The sequence below is a fragment of the Bubalus bubalis genome, chromosome 12, assembly GCF_019923935.1.
Source record: "Bubalus bubalis isolate 160015118507 breed Murrah chromosome 12, NDDB_SH_1, whole genome shotgun sequence".
NCBI lineage: Eukaryota > Metazoa > Chordata > Mammalia > Artiodactyla > Bovidae > Bubalus > Bubalus bubalis.
Genome location: NC_059168.1, coordinates 66,810,231 through 66,829,967, shown reverse-complemented (window position 1 = coordinate 66,829,967; position 19,737 = coordinate 66,810,231). Strand labels below are relative to the sequence as shown.

At 41.5% G+C, this 19,737-nt stretch overlaps 1 non-coding gene across 1 annotated transcript; it reads left to right on the top strand.

The window, feature by feature from the left end:
• The first annotated feature begins 914 nt into the window (after positions 1-914).
• TRNAG-UCC lies at positions 915-987 on the top strand. The gene has a single exon. It is a non-coding gene; the product is annotated as a tRNA-Gly (tRNA).
• Positions 988-19,737: the final 18,750 nt, after the last annotated feature.

Here is a 19,737-nt window from a genome sequence, read left to right as displayed (position 1 = left end):
ATCCTGCCTCACGTCCTGAGGTTCTGGGCCAAACCTGGCCTTGCAGGTCTCCCTGACCCTGGACATCTGCCTTCCTGGAGCGCTATCTCTTTCCTGCCCCCGGGCACCCTGCCATCTGACTCTGCACACATGCCAGGGCACCTCCCGCTATGCCCCTTGCTCCTTCACTGGAACTTCCGGCCCTGCATGCCCGCCCTGATCCACTGGGCTCTGCTTGACCACAGTCCCCTTGTACCTGCTGGAGCTCTATCCATGGGACCTCTCTCGGTTCCTACTGCGGCGTTCACAAAGACCTCTCCAAGCGCCTCCAAGGACAAGGGCATATAGTCTGTGGATCCCAGGCAATGGGCAGCAAAGGCGATCGTGTTGGGATAAGCATCCGGCAGCATGGACAGCCCCTCATCACTCATCGCCCAGAGGCTGCTGAAGAAGAGCACCCTCACTGGGATCTGTTTTCCAAGAAGACTCCCTGAGTCACTGTGGAAATGCAACCCTGGACCACACCTCTCTGCACCTGCTGTTTCTACTCCCTGCAATCTTCAGAAGAGAAATTAGAAACCTCAGTTTTGCCTTATAAGGCAAATTGGGGCACTTCTCTGGGAAGGCGGGGCTGTGACTCAGGGAAGCCTGCAAGGGGCCTGAAAGAAGGTCTCTGTGCAAGTGTAGTTCAGATATTTACACACACACACATACACACCACACACACAGGAGCAGTGCTCTGGTTTGGGAAAGAAGACAGGATTCCTTTACCTTTACAGGATACCTTTACACACACACACACAAGCTTTACAGATGCTCTCTGTATTTCGTGAATTTTTTTCCTCTAAATTCACAGAACCTGGATTCATTATTGCAAATAGGAGTATGGCGGGTGTTTATTCCCACTATCTAAAAAAAAAGAAGGTCTGGGGACTTCCCTGGTGGTTCAGTGCTTAAGGCTCTGTACTTCCAATGCAGGGGGTCCAGGTTCAAACCCTGGTCAGGGAACAAGATCCCACGTGCTATAACTAAGACCTCATGCAGCCAAATAAATAAATAAATATTTTAAAAGAAGGTCTAACACCAATACAGTATACTAACGCATATATATGGAATTTAGAAAGATGGTAACAATAACCCTGTATATGAGACAGCAAAAGAGACACTGATGTATAGAACAGTCTTTTGGACTCTGTGGGAGAGGGAGAGGGTGGGATGATTTGGGAGAATGGCATTGAAACATGTATAATATCATATATGAAACGAGTCGCCAGTTCAGGTTCGATGCACGATACTGGATGCTTGGGGCTGGTGCACTGGGACGACCCAGAGGGATGGTACAGGGAGGGAGGAGGGAGGAGGGTTCAGGATGGGGAACACATGTATACCTGTGGCGGATTCATGTTGATATATGGCAAAACCAATACAATATTGTAAAGTTAAAAAAAAAAAAAGAAGGTCTCTAAGAACTGTGCCTCTAAAAGGAAAACATCAGCTTATAGGGCTTAGCATGGGGTAGGGGCAGGAAAAAGATGGAAACCTTAGCCAATTTGATGAACAGAATCAGAAATTGTGTTAGATTTTAAAAAGATTTCAGCAGGCAACAAACATTTCTTAAACAAGCATTGTGAGTCCACAACCTTCAAAAAATAACACTTTATTTGAAGAGTTATAAAAGCACAAGCATACTCACTCCATTCTTCCTTAATCCCACCTTACACCCCAAGTGAATGCTGGTAAGACCTTATGTAAGTAGAATAAAATAAGGAGAATTGGAAAAAGGTTTTTCCCTCTTCTTTTGGGCTCCAGTTTACCCTGTGGCCTGGCAACAGGGGCTGCTGGATAATTTGTTGAGAAAGTTCAGGCGTGGTCTGGACCCTGGAAGGACAAGGATGTTTGAACTACTAGGGCCGATCAGAGAGGACCAAACCCAAGTGTTTCTCTTGGTTCAAGTCACCTCCCTCTGCAGTGACTGCTGCCCATTCAAACCCCTGGGTGTGGTCTATGGAGACTTTAGAGGGCTGCGGCCAGCCCACTTCCACCTATGTTCCTACTCAAGGACCAAGAACTACCTCATGCCCCCTGAACAACAGCTACAAGCCTTGCCAATCTCTAATCCCCGAGATTTTTTTCACATCGTATCTCATTTCCAACTGGGCCATCCAACACTCAATACTATTCTGTACCTGTCTTTATAACCTTTTTTTTCCCCAATGTCTTGGTTTTTTTTAGCTCACCTTGCAGCATGTTGGTTCTTAATTCCCTGACTAGGGATGGAGCCCATGCCCCCCTGCAGTAGAAGTGCAGAGTCTTAACCACTGGACCACTGGGAAGTCTCTGTCCTTATAAAGAAAAGGTGCATCTTACCTCCTTGCCTAAGCCCCAGCTACAGCGCCTTCTTGTTGGTGGGATATTTCTCCACTTCTTCCTTCCACCCCTGGATCCCCAAGTTTCCTGATATTCAACCTGGGTCCCTAGTTAGAATCCTGGTTTTGGAAAGTGCTGTTCAAGGCCCTTCATGATAACCTGTCTATCACCCGTGACTAATTGCCAAGTAGAGCAGTTCATATAACATCAGATATATGTTCCTGGTAAGTCACCAATATTTACCTGTTACCACAGAATAGGACTAAACCACAACAACAGATTAGGTGGCACTAAGTACTCTTGCCTGAAAAATTCCACGGATGAAGGGGCCTGGTGGGCTACAGTCAATGGGGTCGCAAAGAGTCCGGCACGACTAAGCAACTTCACCTTCACTTTTCACTTTCATGCGTTGGAGAAGGAAATGGCAACCCACTCCAGTATTCTTGCCTGGAGAGTCCTAGGGACAGGGAAGCCTGGTGGGCTGCCACCTATGGGGTCACACAGAGTTGGACATGACTGAAGTGACTTAGCAGCAGCAGCAGAGGTAAAAAACCTGCCTATCAATGCAGGAGACATAAGAGACTACGGTTTGATCCCTGGGTCAGGAAGATCCTCTGGAGGAGGGCATATTGGGTTGGCCTCCAATATTCTTGCCTGGAGAATCCTATGAACAGAGGAGCCTGGTGGGCTACAGTCCATAGAGTTGCAAAGACTCAGACACAGCTGAGTGACTGAGTGCATAGCACAGCACACAGAATGTTTCCACCCTCCTTATCAGCACAGAATTGTGTGTGCGGTCTCGCTGTTCTTGCCCAGCCCAATCCCCACTGTTCTCAGTGGAAGGAGATAAAGGAGACTGTATTATTGTTCCAAATATGCCCCTCCCTGAAAGGGAGGAAAGCATTTTATTCCCCTGTCCCATGGGCATCAGACTTGTGCATGTGAACTGTTTTGGTCAATGAATGTGAATGGAGGTGGGATGTGTCACTTCTGGGGAGAAATTTTAGGAGCTGACATTTGCTGCACCATATTCCTGTTCCTTCTGCCACAAGGAACAGCGATGTTCCAAGCAGACGCTACTCTGTCTTCCTGAGTCCCAGAGTGAAGATAACCAGTCCATTTGTAACTGACACATAATCAGTCAGTTCAGTCACTCAGTCATGTCCGACTCTTTGTGACCCCATGAACCACAGCACTCCAGGCCTCCCTGTCCATCACCAACTCCTGGAGTCCACTCAAACCCATGTCCATTGAGTTGGTGATGCCATCCAACCATCTCATCCTCTGTCGTCCCCTTCTCCTCCTGCCCTCAATCTTTCCCAGCATCAGGGTCTTTTCAAATGAGTCAGCTTTTTGCATCAAGTGGTCAAAGTATTGGAGTTTCAGCTTCAACATCAGTCCTTCCAATGAACACCCAGGACTGATCTCCTTTAGGATGGACTAGATGGATCTCCTTGCAGTCCAAGGGACTCTCAAGAGTCTTCTCCAACACCACAGTTCAAAAGCATCAATTCTTAAACACTCAGCTTTCTTTATAGTCCAATTATCACATCCATACATGACTACTGGAAAAACCAGATGCCATGATCTTAGTTTTCTGAATGTTGAGCTTTAAGCCAACTTTTTCACTCTCCTCTTTCACTTTCATCAAGAGGCTTTTTAGTTCCGCTTCGCTTTCTGCCATAAGGGTGGTGTCATCTGCATATCTGAGGTTATTGATATTTCTCCCGGCAATCTTGATTCCAGCTTCTGCATCCTTCAGCCCAGAGTTTCTCATGATGTACTCTGCATATAAGTTAAATAAGCAGGGTGACAATATATAGCATTGACATACTCCTTTTCCTATTTGGAACCAGTCTGTTGTTCCATGTCCAGTTCTAACGGTTGCTTCCTGACCTGCATACAGGTTTCTCAAGAGGCAGATCAGGTGGTCTGGTATTCCCATCTGTTTCAGAATGTTCTACAGTTTATTGTGGTCCACACAGTCAAAGGCTTTGGCATAGTCAATAAAGCAGAAATAGATGTTTTTCTGGAACTCTCTTGCTTTTTCGATGATCCATCAGATGTTGGCAATTTGGTCTCTGGTTCCTCTGCCTTTTCTAAAACCAGCTTGAACATCTGGAAGTTCATGGTTCACATATTGCTTAAGGCTGGCTTGAAGAATTTTGAGCAGTACTTTACTAGCATGTGAGATGAGTTCAATCGTGCGGTAGTTCACTTAGTATAATAATCTCTAGGTCCATCCATGTAGCTGCAAATGGCGTTATTTCATTCTTTTTTATGGCTGAGTAATATTACATTGCATATATGTCCCACCTCTTCCTTATCCATTCATCTGAGATGAACATTTAGATTGTTTCCATGTCTTGGCTATAGTGAACAGCACTGCAAGAACATAAAGGAGTAAGTATCTTTTTGGATTATAGTTTTGCCTGAATATATGCCCAGGAGTAGTATGGCTGGATCCTATGATATCTCTGGCTCTTAGTTTTTTGAGGAGCCTCCACATTGTTTTCTGTAGTAGCTGCCCCAGTTTACATTTCCACCAACAGTGTAGGGAGATTCCCTCAAAAAGAGATTTGAGAATGTTAGAATTTAGAGCTGGGAGGAATATCAAATGCCTACTGCTTCTGGGCCTTCTTTACCACTGCGCTTTGTGTGCACACGCACGGGCACACACACACACACACCCTCAGAGAAGATTTTCAATGTCAGCTTCCATAGAGAAAAAGATTCCCAGGGGAGCAGTTATAACTCCACCCTCTTCCCACGGTGATTAATACACCCAGACCAATAGGTCTCTTCCAGTTTATTTACTGCATTGAGACGAAAACTAAGCACCAGAGCTAGTTAGTTCGCATTAAGCTATTTAATTTTAAAAATGAAATAGTGTGTTGGTCAACTGAATGTCGCCTCCTGTGCCTTTGTTAAAAATGAATGTCGAAGTGCTCATCACTAAGGGGCTTCTCTTGTTCAAAGCAAAACCACAGATTGAGCAAATAAATCAACATCCCATTTTGATGGTCTCACTTAGTGGGAACCAGGAATATAAATAAAGAAAAATGAGCAGAGCAGAACACTTCCTACATTTTATCAACAGATGAGCACTGATTCCACATTATTTGTTTATATTAAACACAACAAAAAAGTTACACTAAAGTTACAAGTAGAGGGAAAAGAACCTTATTTTCCTGACCCATCTGAGTGTAAGTTGCCACCCTGATGCTCACCAACCATGAATTATTTGCATTTCCTGCAAACTAGGACATTCTTCTACATAACCAGAATACAACCAACAGATCAGGAAATTAACATTGGTACACTATTACCAATTAATTCTTAAGCTCCCAGTCAAGTTTTGCCAATCATCTTATTAAGGTCCTTTATAGAAAAAGGATTCAGTTCAGAATCAAGAGTTGCATTTGGTTGTTATACCTCCTTAGTTCCCAGTTTCTCAATCTTCTCTTCATTTTAATGACCTTGATACATCTGAAGATTACAGGCCAGCTATTTTATAGAGCATCCCTTGATTTCCTTTGTTTGATGTTTCCTTATGATTAGATTCAGGCTATATATCATTGGTAAGAGTACCACTGAGGTGATGCTGTATATGTCTCACTGCATCCCAACAGGGAGGGCTTGGTTTGGTTTTGTTCTGTTACTGATAATGCTCACTTTGATCCTTTGAGTAAGGTGGCTTCTGCCAAGCTTTTTCACTCCTTTTGCCTTTATACTTAATGAGGCTTTTTTTGAGAGATACTTGGGAACCATGTTAATATTCCATTTCCCACTAAAGATTCCATTGATTCATATGTTTATTTGTGTTTATAGATGCCCGATTTACTATTTTACTCAATGGGTTGCAATCCATTGCTATGATTATTTATTGGAGGCTCAAATTGTCCTTGATTTGCCCATAAAGAGGGCTTTACATTGGCTTCTGTATCCTGTTGAGGGCCCCCATTATTCCTTGTGTTCTTTGTAATTGTCTTTTGAAGACAACAGATGTGCCAGGCTCATCTTGTAATTTCCCTGCTCCAGCCCTGAAATCAGCCATTTCTACAAGGAGCACTGGTTCCTTTTACTGGAGAATGATGTTCAGAGGCTAGGATATGTGCTGTAGATATGTTCACAGAGATACTTATGTCAGAGTATCTTTGCCCTTACTTTCTTAGTGGCCAGAATGAGGGACGGTATGTATATACACACATATTTTTAAATATTCGTGCATATTTAGAAATATAGACATAACATTTTATATCTATAGATAATGACACAATTTATCCATCATATATCATTTAGATCTATATCTACTGAAAGTCATGGTTCACATGAATACCTCCAATCTAAATTTAACAGCAAAAGGTTCATTTCAGTTTCTCACTTTTCCCATTTGTAACTCCCTTCTCTGACACTAAGGACTTGACTCCTGTTACCCTTAATGATTTATTTGATCAATCAATCATCCTGCACCATCAATTCCTCCAGAGCCACTAGCAGCTCTTCCCCATGTGGCTGACCTCACCCCACTTGGACACTGAATCCCTTCTCTGACCACTGTGGTTCCTACTCTCCTTCCTTCAAGCATGGATGTCTACTTTGCAGGGTTTCACCTAATGAGTTTGGGAAGAAATCGTTTAGGAAGGGAAAGAAAATGATTAGAAACAGCACATCTATTTATTTATTTTGAAGAGAAAGGAGAGGAGAGTTTTTCCACTATAGCACTCTATTATGTGAATCTTCTTAACGGTGAGTACTTGAGCTGGTTTAGAATTGAAATGAATAAATGGAATGATATCCCCAAGTCCTTCACCCTTGGTGGACTGTTTTACACCAAGAGGTGTTCCCGAGTAGATAATCTTTGCTTAAAGACAGTCTCAACAAGCCATGATAATCTAACCCACAAATGACAGAAGCAATGTGTGAATAAAGACCCTGTGAACTTCTCTATGGTTTATCCTATAGATTCCCAGAGGAGGGACCTTGGGGCAAGCGTGGGGAGTGTACTGAGCAGGGAATTAGCTCTGAGTTCTAATATGGGCAGCACAGCCCATTCAAGGAGGCCACGTGACGGATGCTAAACCCGCTGAGTGTTGGTCTTCTTGTGAGTAAAGCCTGATAATCCCTAGGTCCTCTTACAGTCAGACAGCACAGGGTCCCCAAAGCATGCTGCAAGTTTATCACATTGTCCGCACATCCTCCTTGAGGACAAGCCTCGTTCATTATCTCCATGGTGCCCCAGCCCGGGTCTGGCAACTATAGGCATTCAGTTGGCCTTTGTGGGTGAGTGAGTGCATGACTGATGGCCCCCAGCTGGCTGGTCTGATCCCCTCTTTAAAAGCATCTTCTCTTAGTACAGCTGAGAGCGCCTTCCCAGACTGCATGCAAGAAGTCAGGCTTGTTAGGACTGCTGGTGTTCTGCAAGGGCTGACATCCACCCCATCCCTCACAAAAAGCCCCGATTGCCTGATAAGGGGAGGAAGTGACTGACACAGGAATTTGATCTGTGATAACCCGTTCCTTCACCCTTGGTGGACTGTGGTGTGCGGCCGCTGGTCGCATGAGGCAGCAGCAGCCACAGCCTCTAAAAGAATGTGTGTCCAATATTTGGTGCTGAAAGGCTGGAAGGAGAAGCACAGCCCAGGACGTGTCAGGGTGGAGGATTCCTGTGATGAGAAGGGTGTGATCCTCATGTGGGCAGCAAGTGGGGGACAGGGTCGTGGGGAAGAATTTACAGAGTATCAGGTCTTGTTTCCTGGGGCAGAATTTTTTAAGAAATGTAAAATCTATCTATCTTTTTAACATTTCATACTGTTTCCTCTGAATCTTTCAACCTGGCCCCCACTAAAACCAAATTTTAAATAATCTTAAAGTTTGCAGTGCCTTGTGTGCATCCGTGAAACTTATGAAGAGCTCTGGTCCTTTGGAGACAAAAGGAAATAGTCTCTCATTTCAATCTGGAAGACAGCAGACGGAGATCTTTTAGTTTGGCAGTAAGGATGGGGGTGGGAGTGCAGGGGCAAATATTCATAAGAGCCAAATGGTTGATTGCTATTCTTGGAGGAAGAAGGAAAAATCTACACTGCTCAAAAATACCCCAATAGTCTTCCATGATTTTATCAAGATAATGTGTTAGTGGAAAGAGTCCTGGATTCAGTCACTGAAGTTCTGGGCATCCACCTCATCTTTGCCACCTATGTTTTCTGTCCAGAGAAAGGAAAACTTGCCTGAGTCTTAGATTTCCCCATCTGTACAATAAATGTCATACTGTTGATTATGCAACTCTGATATGAAATGTAAGTGCTCTGTAAAAGGCATGGGGCTAGGAACATGTGCAGAGTATTGGATGTATATATTCCCTGGAGGAGTAACCCATCACCATTCACATCTTAGTGTTAATTGCATGAGCATTCTCTCAATTCTTAACCATAATTAACAGTGGATGAAGTGAATTTTGTTTCAGATCAAGCTCCTACTCTCACATCACAAGTTATTGGGGGAAGGAGTTTTTAGAGCTGGGCTTGCAGGGAGAGTATTGTAGAGAGGAGATTAGCTGTGACACCACCCTTATGGCAGAAAGTGAAGAGGAACTAAAAAGTCTCTTGATGAAAGTGAAAGAGTAGAGTGAAAAAGTTGTCTTAAAGCTCAACATTCAGAAAACTAAGATCATGGCATCCGGTCCCATCACTTCATGGGAAATAGATGGGGAAACAGTGGAAACAGTGTCAGACTTTATTTTTGGGGGCTCCAAAATCACTGCATGTGGTGATTGCACCATGAAATTAAAAGACGCTTACTCCTTAGAAGGAAAGTTATGACCAACCTAGATAGCATATTGAAAAGCAGAGACATTACTTTGCCAACAAAGGTCCGTCTAGTCAAGGCCATGGTTTTTCCAGTAGTCATGTATGGATGTGAGAGTTGGACTGTGAAGAAAGCTGAGCACTGAAGAATTGATGCTTTTGAACTGTGGTGTTGGAGACGACTCTTGAGAGTCCCTTGGACTGCAAGGAGATCCAACCAGTCCATTCTGAAGGAGATCAGCCCTGGGATTTCTTTGGAAGGAATGATGCTAAAGCTGAAACTCCAGTACTTTGGCCACCTCATGCGAAGAGTTGACTCATTGGAAAAGACTCTGATTCTGGGAGGGATTGGGGTGCAGGAGGAGAAGGGTACAACAGAGGATGAGATGGCTGGATGACATCACCAACTCGATGGACATGAGTTTGAGTGAACTCCGGGAGTTGGTGATGGACAGAGAGGCCTGGCGTGCTGCAATTCATGGGGTCACAAAGAGTCGGACACGACTGAGCGACTGAACTGAACTGAACTGAACCAATAAGAAATGGTGGATGCTCTGGACTCATGGCGAGTTGAGTTGAAATCTCGGTTCTATTAGAGACTATGTCACCTGGGAAAAGTCATCAAACATCTTTGGGTTAAGATATCACATCTGTATAATGACATAGGGCTTCTATAGATGATCTTTGGGCCCTGACATTATTGCATTCCATGGTTTAGGTTGGGAAAGCAAAATACGGTTATCTGGAGTATGATATGACATTACCTTGAATTATTTTCTAAAAAGAATTAGGAATATCATCTATGAAGTGGTAGTTCAGATCTTATTTAAGGACAGATAGTTTCTGTCATTTGTAGATTCCCCAGCACAAAGCACAGTGGTGGCACACAGTAGGTATCTATGTATTATAGAGACACGTTACACAATATTAGCCTGCATTTTAATGGAAGGAAAGAGTCAATTTTTCTGCTTGTACCACTGACAATTTTAAGGGTTCATCTAGTCTTTTATCAAAGGTTCTCCCTGTTCATTTTTGTTTTCTTAGGTATAAAGAATTATTTAAATAGCAAAAATTCTGAATATTTAATAATTAGTGATTGGGTAAGGAAATGTGGGTATATGCAAAATAAATGAAGTGTTATGTAGCCATGTAATAAAGATTATATAAATGCACATTGGCATATAAAGATATTCAAGTTATATTAAGTTTTAAAAGGTAGATTACTACAAAACTCTCTTAACATGGAAAAAAAGACCAAAAGACTTATATACCAAAATGCTTACAGAGTTTATATATCTTCATGGTACAACTAAAGATTTGTGAAATGAAATTCTGCTTCCTTTTTTCTTTTTTCCTATTTGTTCTTTTAAAGATTTTAAATGAGATATAATTCACATACCATATAACTCACCCAGTTAAATTGTATAATTTAATGGCTTTTAGTGTATTCATAGAATTGTGTGACTACATGACCACAGTCAATTTTAGAACTTTTTCAACATCACATAAAAGAAACCTTGCACCCCTTAGCCATCACTTCTGAGTCCCACCCACCCCACCGCCCATACCCTTGCAACCACTAATTTTTCTTTTTCTCTATATATTTAAAAACATTCTCTGGATTCATATTTTAAACTTATATTTATATGTCTTACCTAGGCTTTTCAGTAGAACTCACCTATGATACATCCAATGATCATGCATGGACACAGCCATCACTGAACTGTTTGGTCTGGATCCAGACTAGGGACCAAAGCTGCATCTATAATTTTGGGTCATTTTTAGATCTGACAGCATTGGCTGGATTACTGTGTGGGGTGGGGTATGAGGATCCCAAGCTTCTTTTGGTTTCTCATGGTGCTCTCATCCCTGGCTGGAGAGAAAGAGAGAAATTTCCCAGTAATTTTTAGCTCTTTTTATTCCTGATCTGAGATCTCTTTTCATTTTTTGGAGAGGGGACAGAGATATGACTGAAACCCTCACCCTTAACATCCATTTTCTTTCCTTTTTTTAAAAATTTTATTTTATTTTTAAACTTTACAATATTGTATTGATTTTGCCAAATATCGAAATGAATCCGCCACAGGTATACATGTGTTCCCCATCCTTAACCCTCCTCCCCCCTCCCTCCCCATACCATCCCTCTGGGTCGTCCCAGTGCACCAGCCCCAAGCATCCAGTATCGTGCATCGAACCTGGACTGGTGACTCATTTCATATATGATATTATACGTATTTCAATGCCATTCTCCCAAATCATCCTGCCCTCTCCCTCTCCCACAGAGTCCAAAAGACTGTTCTATACATCAATGTCTCTTTTGCTGTCTCATATACAGGGTTATTGTTACCATCTTTCTAAATTCCATATATATGCGTTAGTATACTGTATTGGTGTTTTCTTTCTGGCTTACTTCACTCTGTATAATAGGCTCCAGTTTCATCCACCTCATTAGAACTGATTCAAATGTATTCTTTTTAATGGCTGAGTAATACTCCATTGTGTATATGTACCACAGCTTTCTTATCCATTCATCTGCTGATGGGCATCTAGGTTGCTTCCATGTCCTGGCTATTATAAACAGTGCTGCGATGAACATTGGGGTACACGTGTCTCTTTCAATTCTGATTTCCTCAGTGTGTATGCCCAGCAGTGGGATTGCTGGATCATAAGGCAGTTCTATTTCCAGTTTTTTAAGGAATCTCCACACTGTTCTCCATAGTGGCTGTACTAGTTTGCATTCCCACCAACAGTGTAAGAGGGTTCCCTTTTCTCCACACCCTCTCCAGCATTTATTGCTTGTAGACTTTTGGATCGCAGCCATTCTGACTGGCGTGAAATGGTACCTCATAGTGGTTTTGATTTGCATTTCTCTGATAATGAGTGTTAACATCCATTTTCATGCTATAGTTTGCACAGCTTTGTTTTTCGTCAAGAATCACTGATTTGAAGTGAAATGATTTCTATATGATAGATCTAGTTTGCAAACTCAACCAGGTCAACTCAAGTCATACATATTTGCTATTCAAGTTTTTGAAATGATGGGTCAATTGGTCGTAGGTATTAGAACTGTGATGTTACAACTAAGGGATATAGGCTGGTTTTTAACAAGTAGTTTGCTATTTCCTAAAGTTTTGTTATATTAATTAATTATGCTAATATTTATTAATCATCTCCAATGTAGAAAGCCTTGAGAGAAATGCTCAAATATAAAGTGTAATATGACTGGAATAAAAATTATATGCCTGGACCTCCAGTCTTTGGACACCATAATCCTTTCCTTATGTACCTTATTAAGGAGATCAGTCTCCTTAACTCTGATGGCAACCAACATAAGCCTATCTGGAAAACACAACTGTACAAGAAGTTAAATCATATGACCACCAGTATTCTACCATTTCAACCTACAAAGGTGGCAATTGCAAATGGCTCAGTCTAATCAAATAAGAAAAATTTGTACTAAATAACAATAATGAATCTTACCATTTACCTGTAGAGGACTTTAAATATTTTATAGGCTTTATCTCATTTGGTCTCACAACAACCTTATAAGGTAAGTAGTGTTTTGGTCTTCATTTTATTTTTATTTCTTTTTTTATTAAAATATAGTTGATTTACAATATTGTATTAGTTTTAAGTGTAAAAGCATATTTATTTTACACATAGTATTTTATAAATAAGAAAACAAAGTCTCAGAAAGGCTAAGTGATCAACTCAAGTTTGTATGGTCAATCAGTGGTCTTACTGTGTTCAATATGATACACAGAAAGGTCTGTGTAACACAAAAAGTTATGTTCTTAAATACTGTGTTAAAGGAAACATTAAAGGAGTTATAAGAGAAAGTAGTGGCTATGGAAAGGCTTGTATCCAAATTTGTAGCCAATAGTGGGTGCTTAATAAAATTAGAGGGCAGAGAAGGGAATGATGAATGCTAATAAAAATGCCAAAGCATTAAATTGTTTTCATATCTTTATTTTATATTCAAAAGTATACAGAACCATGTCTCCTTATGCTGTAACATCTCTCCTTGAGCCCTATCTGCATCTGATTTTGTTTTCAGAGGTTCTGGGAGAATGAAGGCTCCCTTTAGTCAGTAATCTCTGGCCACTACCAAGAATCTTCAAACCATTGAACAAAAATTTCATTTCCACATGAAGTTCTTTCTTCTCTTTCCAATGGGCTCCTAACAAACCCAGTATCCAACCATAAACTAGTTGAGATAAGATGTATACTCATGAAAATTGAATAGCAATACAAAACATCAGAGGAGATATATGACCTCGGAATGGGTCCTGACCAATATGTCCCAGTCAGAATTCTGTTGCATCTCCAATTCAGGCAGTCTTTGGGCAGAGGCAGTCTGCCTGGTAGGACACCTCTGAGTTTACTAACAACAATCACCAACTGATAAAACACCAATGTGTGAACCACTTGACTCCATCTTATGATGAATACTTTTTCCCGAAGTTCCGTCGTTGGAATTCACCACTCTATAAGCTTTGTTTGTAAAATGTGTGCTGACAACTGCTTCTGCAGCTTGATTTCAGAATCCTGACATCTACCAGTGATTTGGGAGCAATGGAATGATACAAATCTTTCTCAAAAGTCATTGATACCAAAGGGCAATTCTAAGTTCTTCCAAAGCATTATGGGATGAGCAACACAAATATGTCTATAAATGCTATCAGACACTGCCTGCAGCATGAGCAAAACCTTCGGTGAGAAGAGAGATACAGAGGAGTGTGACAGGGGTGGGCGTGTGCAGGATAACTAAAATTAGTTCCCAATCTGAGCTCCTCATTTCTGCCTTCTCTGGAATGGCTGTCATTTCCACATTTTTCCCATACATGGCCCATTCTGAGATGATTCTCATTCAGAGGTCTAAATGTCAACGGTGCTAAAAAAGCTACTGAAATTCTGATGATGAATGAATGTGTAACATTTCAAACAGACACTCTGGAATCTTCTCAGTCTGCCAGAAAAGCAGCTAGGGAGAGAACCACGGGTATGTATTGACGCAAGACCTTATTTCTGGCCTTGTAAAGAGATGTCTCAAACATACAGGAGCATACTGCTGGTTGATACCTCATCCTATTAATAGAGTTCCACCTTGACCTAGAGCTCCCTGGCCCTCCCATTGTTTCATGTAGGCAACCTCATTCCCCAAGAAGGTCAGAGGCTGGCAGTTAATAGGCAAATGGGCCTTCAGGCCAGCTGTTGTAGAGGCCCAAGTGAAAGGTCAAGACTTTCCCCAAAGTTCTCCTTTAGAAAAGAGCCCACTTCATATTTGAGGCCTTACAAGTCTCATGCTACAATTACTGTCTGAATTCTTTTCTCTTGACCAGTAAAGTATTGCTTGAAGAAAACATCAACCTGATAACCTTAGTTGAATATTTATTGAGGTCTGTCTGAACCGATAAAGTAAAAAAGAAGCAAAGGAATTTAACTCATATCTCACAATTATTTCTGAAAGTATGCTTCCCAACTGCAACCACCCAGTGATATAAAGGGGGGAAAAGCCTTTTGAAAATAAGCTTTAAAGCAATAAATTGGACGATTACCTTAGACAGGTCATAAATGCATACCCGAGGACAGTTGAAAACCTGACAGCTAATGTTATCCAAATGTGTTTGTGCTTGGGATCAGTTTTCTAGTGACAGGCTGATTTTTCCAATGTCTTAAAAGTGAAGATGAGGAGGTCTCGAAAATGTGATAAATGACTCAAAAATGGCTCAAGCAATGACACTGATGCTGAAGATTCAACTAAAGGGTTTGAATGCAGTCTTTTGAAAAATATGAAAATAGAAACAATTTTAAATTCATATTTTGGTTTTTTACAACACTATTCTAAATACATGTGTTAACATTATTAAATGAAATAATATAAGTAAAAATTTGACCATTTCATCTACATCTTTAAAAGATGCACCCCCTCTTCCCTCAATCTATGTCTTTTCTTAATCCTTCATTGGTAAAAATGGGAGAAATTACATTATACTTGGTGTATATGGGCCATTTGACTAATAAAGAGAAAATGTCGTGTCCTCCATATAAGAGAAATTAGATGTGATTTTGTCTTGTTTTACCTGAATTACTGGTAATGATTTTTAAAATACTGTCAGCAAGCATTCTGTAGAATATTTAAATCTGTATTACGACTGAAATCATTAAAACCATTAGCCAACTTAGTAAATTTATTGTTCTGATGCTATCCAGCTTATTCTTTAAAAAAAATCCTGCCTATTTCTCAATTTAGCTTAGACCTAGTTTAACTGTTAGATTTCGGTCTCGGCTCTCAGGGTCACTGTAAGAGGTCTTTGACAAGTTTTATTTCACCTTGGGGCATTTTGGTTTCCCTATTTATACAAAAAGATGATGTTGTGTGCCCTGCTTTTTCCACAGGATTATGGTGAGGATCTGATGACACGAAAGTGAACTGAGAGTATTGCAGTAGTCAAGTTTTCTTTTCTTAAATGTATATACTAAAAAAAAAACTAACCTGAAGTATTCAGAGCATATATGGAGGTAGGGAGAGAGGGAAGCTAGAAAGAAAGAGGAAAGGGAGGAAGGATAAGAGGGAAGGCGGGAGAGACAATCCAGAGAATACATTTTCTGGACCCCAGATTATAAAGGTTGAGGGTTTTTCAGCCCCTTTTCTTCCTTACATCTATCAAATCCGGTTACTTCATTCATCCCACGTGGCCATGAGAGGACAAGCTGGAGGAATCTTCCTAATTCTCCTGGCTTTGCAGACCTCAGTTTTCCATGAACTTTGTTTTCCTTTTTCGGACACAGCTAACGTGAACTTCACTGGAGTTTGGGGTTTGACCTTCTCTTGTATGGAGTATTTTAATGACTGTATCAGCCATTGAAGAAAGAAATGGTCCATTCAGTGAATGAAAACTTCTCATTAATAAGTTAACTGTATACTCATTTAATCATTTTTCCAAAGTTTCTACTGCTGCTGCTGCGTCGTTTCAGTCGTGTCCGACTCTGTGCGACCCCATAGACGGCAGCCCACCGGGCTTCCCATCCCTGGGATTCTCCAGGCAAGAACACTGGAGTGGGTTGCCATTTCCTTCTCCAGTGCATGAAAGTGAAAGTGAAGTCGCTCAGTCGTGTCCGACTCTAGCGACCCCATGGACTGCAGCCCACCAGGCTCCTCCATCCATGGGATTTTCTAGGCAAAAGTATTGGAGTAGGGTGCCATTGCCTTCTCCACCTAAGTTTCTAAGTAGTTTTCAAAAGCTGTGTTTGAATCACAGCTTAGGGCATGATACAAGACAGAAAAGATAACAAATTTTAAAATGAGATTTTATTTAAAAGGGAGAATAATTATTCTCAAAGCCTCAAGCTGAATAGATATCTACATTCATAACAGTTATTAGAACTAAGCCTTATGCTAAACACTGTTGTTCATGCATTACAGATGGCAAAGGTAAAGCTTTGAGGGCTTAAGAAACCTGCCTATTCAGGGCAAAGATCAAGTGTTTCTGAGGACCAGGTCACGCTCTGAGAATCAGGAAGTTCTAGGCTAGACTATGTTTGATTCTGGGCGATACATTTTAAATTGCATTTTCAAGTCACAAAGATAAAAATAAAATATTCAAAATTAAAAAAATTATTCCTAAGAATAAAAAGAATAGAAATTTACCTGCAAATTCAATGCATAGCTGAAGTGGGAACATCACTAAAAGACTGGGGTAAGGCAATTTAAAGATGCTATAAAGGGGAATCCCACAGGTTGCCTGGTTGGTGAGAGCCCTGTGGATGAAGCCCGTGTAGAAGTTTTCTTCCATAGAGCATGGGAACAAGCGTGCCACGTGTGTGCAGAGCAAGACAATGTGTGTGGGCTTGGCTGAGAGTGATAGGAAGAGTCAACAGAGGATCATGGGAAGGAAGGGATGGAAAAAGTCTGGGGATACTGGTTTACAAGAAAACCAAAGATGCTGTTAAAATGTTTTAGCTACTTACTGGAGACGTCTGTTCATTTAATAAAACACTTGAATGAGTGACACTGGAGCCTGGCCTTTTCCTTAGCGACAATTCAGCAATGAAAGAACTTCTTTCAATGGAGAAATTAACTTCTTGTTGGCTCTGTACCAAGTAAAGAATAGAAAATAGCAAAGAAAATAAAGCAGGAGCCAATCTTTATCTTCTCCCTGGAAAGCCCCCTGTTTCCCCAAGACCCTCTCCCTCTGGTCCTTGGCAGCCTCCTTCACAGCTGTCCTCCTCTTCTCGCTGTTGAACTCACTGGCGCTTTCCATGGAGAACCTTGTCTTGCTGTTAATGTGATTACTTTTGGTGCTACAGACCATTTATCTACTTCCTTCACCAGTATACTCTGCTTATGTACTGTTTCAGGGCAGCTCACAGTATCTGCCATCAGCTCTGTAGTTCTGCAGGATAAGTAACTTTACGCCTGAAGTTTACAGTATTCCTTCAGTATGACTGAAACTCAAATTAGACTTGACTTTAGTAAAAATGAAAATAGTTCTGATTCTACTTTATAGATTGAGATTCTATAGGGTTTGCTTAACATCTGTTGTATTTAACTGAGTTTTATGGGCAGAGATGATATATTTTACTAACTTTAATGAATGTTGGGGTCTATATATACATGTTTGCATGTGTGTTGAATTGTATCACTCATTCAGTTAAAATTCTGGTGACTATAACATCATGCATTTGTTCAGTTGCTCAGTCACATCCAATTCTTTGTGACCCCATGGACTGCAGTATGCCAGGCTTCCCTGTCCTTCCCCATCTCCTGGAGTTTGCCCAAACTCAAGTCTATTGAGTTGGTGACGCCATCCAACCATCTCATCTTCTGTCATTCCCTTCTCTTCCTGCCTTCAATCTTTCCCAGCATCAGGGTCGTTTCCAATGAGTCACCTCTTTACATGAGGTGGCCAAAGTATTGGAGCTTCAGTGCATATGATATGTTATTGCTATAAAAGCTCTACACCTAATTTCTCTCTTGAACTGTGGTTTCTGCATGTCTAAATACCTCCTTGGCATGTTGGCTTTGCTGCTCCATGTTCTGTCTAACATGCTAGGCTAAAATTCCCCCTGCAAACCACCTCTTAGATCACCGGTTTTCCAATGTTTATCTTTTGAACGAAAAGCATGTGAGGAGTCATCTTTTTTTTTATATTCTGAACGGTCTTCTCATTTTCCCCTCAGCAGGTTGGGCTCTAGAGTCAGACTTCCAGGATTGAAATCCCAGTTTTATTACTTAGTCCCTGTCCTGTGATAGGCTTTACTATTTCATTTCTTTGAGCCTTGGTTTCCTGGAGTCCAAAATAGTGCCTATCACATGGAATTGTGAGAATTAAAATAGATCACTCATGTTAATAAATTAGTGCATTTTCAGCACGTAATAGGAGCTTCCCCTGTGGCTCAGCAGTAAAGAATCCACCTGCAATCCAGGAACTGCAGGAGATGCAGGTTTGATTCCTGAATTGGGAAGATTCCCTGGAGGAGGGCATGGCAATCCACTCTAGTATTCTTTCTTGGAGACTCCCATGGACAGAGGAACCTGGCAGGCTACAGTCCAGAGGGTTGCAAAAAGTCGAACACAACTGGAGCGACTTAGCAAACAGGCAGGCAGCACGTAATGAACTCAGTATTTGCTGCTCTTATTGTCATCGTCCTCGTCATGATCACTACCTCTTCCCCATCCTTGCACTAATTTGACTCAAACAGATGATTTTGCCTCTTACTTCTTAGAGGAAATTGAGGATGTCAGGTATGAAGTTCCTCAACTTCTACCACCACCAATGTGGTTGGATCTCCACCAGTATTCTCCTCTCTTCCTTCACTGTAGACAAAGATGATCCCCTTTCTATGGTTTATCCTCCTCCTCCCAGTTGTGTATTCTTTGCCACCCTGCTCAGCCCATCAAACCAGCCTTTCTTGGGGATGGAGAGCAGTGTTAGAGTGAATGACTGGGCTTGGGACTGAACCAAGCTGGCGTCAATCTCGGACCTTCCTCTTCCGGGTTTTCCGACTAGCCTCTTCATCTGAAAAATGGACACGATGGCTTAAATGACTCTAGGTCATAAAGTCTGGGGGAAAATTGGGTAAGATAATAACCATAAGCATGGAGCTCAGTGCCTGGCACAAAATCGGATCTGAATAAATGGCAGCCTTTTATTCTCATTGCTATGTCTGTGAGCTCTGCCAGCCTCGTGCCACTGTGCATTACACAGTGTAGGTGCTTGATAAACATTTGTTCTAGAGGTGGTGGTGAATGACGAATTATTAGCCATGATAAGTTGACTCTGGCTGGGACTCAAGATTCCTGACTCCTCAGAGAGCTGTGTGATATCACAAGTTCAAGGGACCAACATTCATGTAGCGGGGGGATGTTCCAGGCAAAATCATTGTATTTCTATGAGGATTTTGCCCCAAACCTAATGCAGTCTCCTGATGAACTGGACCGGACCAGGGAGAGGAACATTTTCTGGCTGTATGCAGGTTCAAAGATTAGAGCTCAAGGGCAGCAGCAATCTCTTTTCCTCTGAGGACCACACATCAATCCATTTGAGAAGAAAAGCAACCCTGTAGAAACACAGGCTTCCCTGGT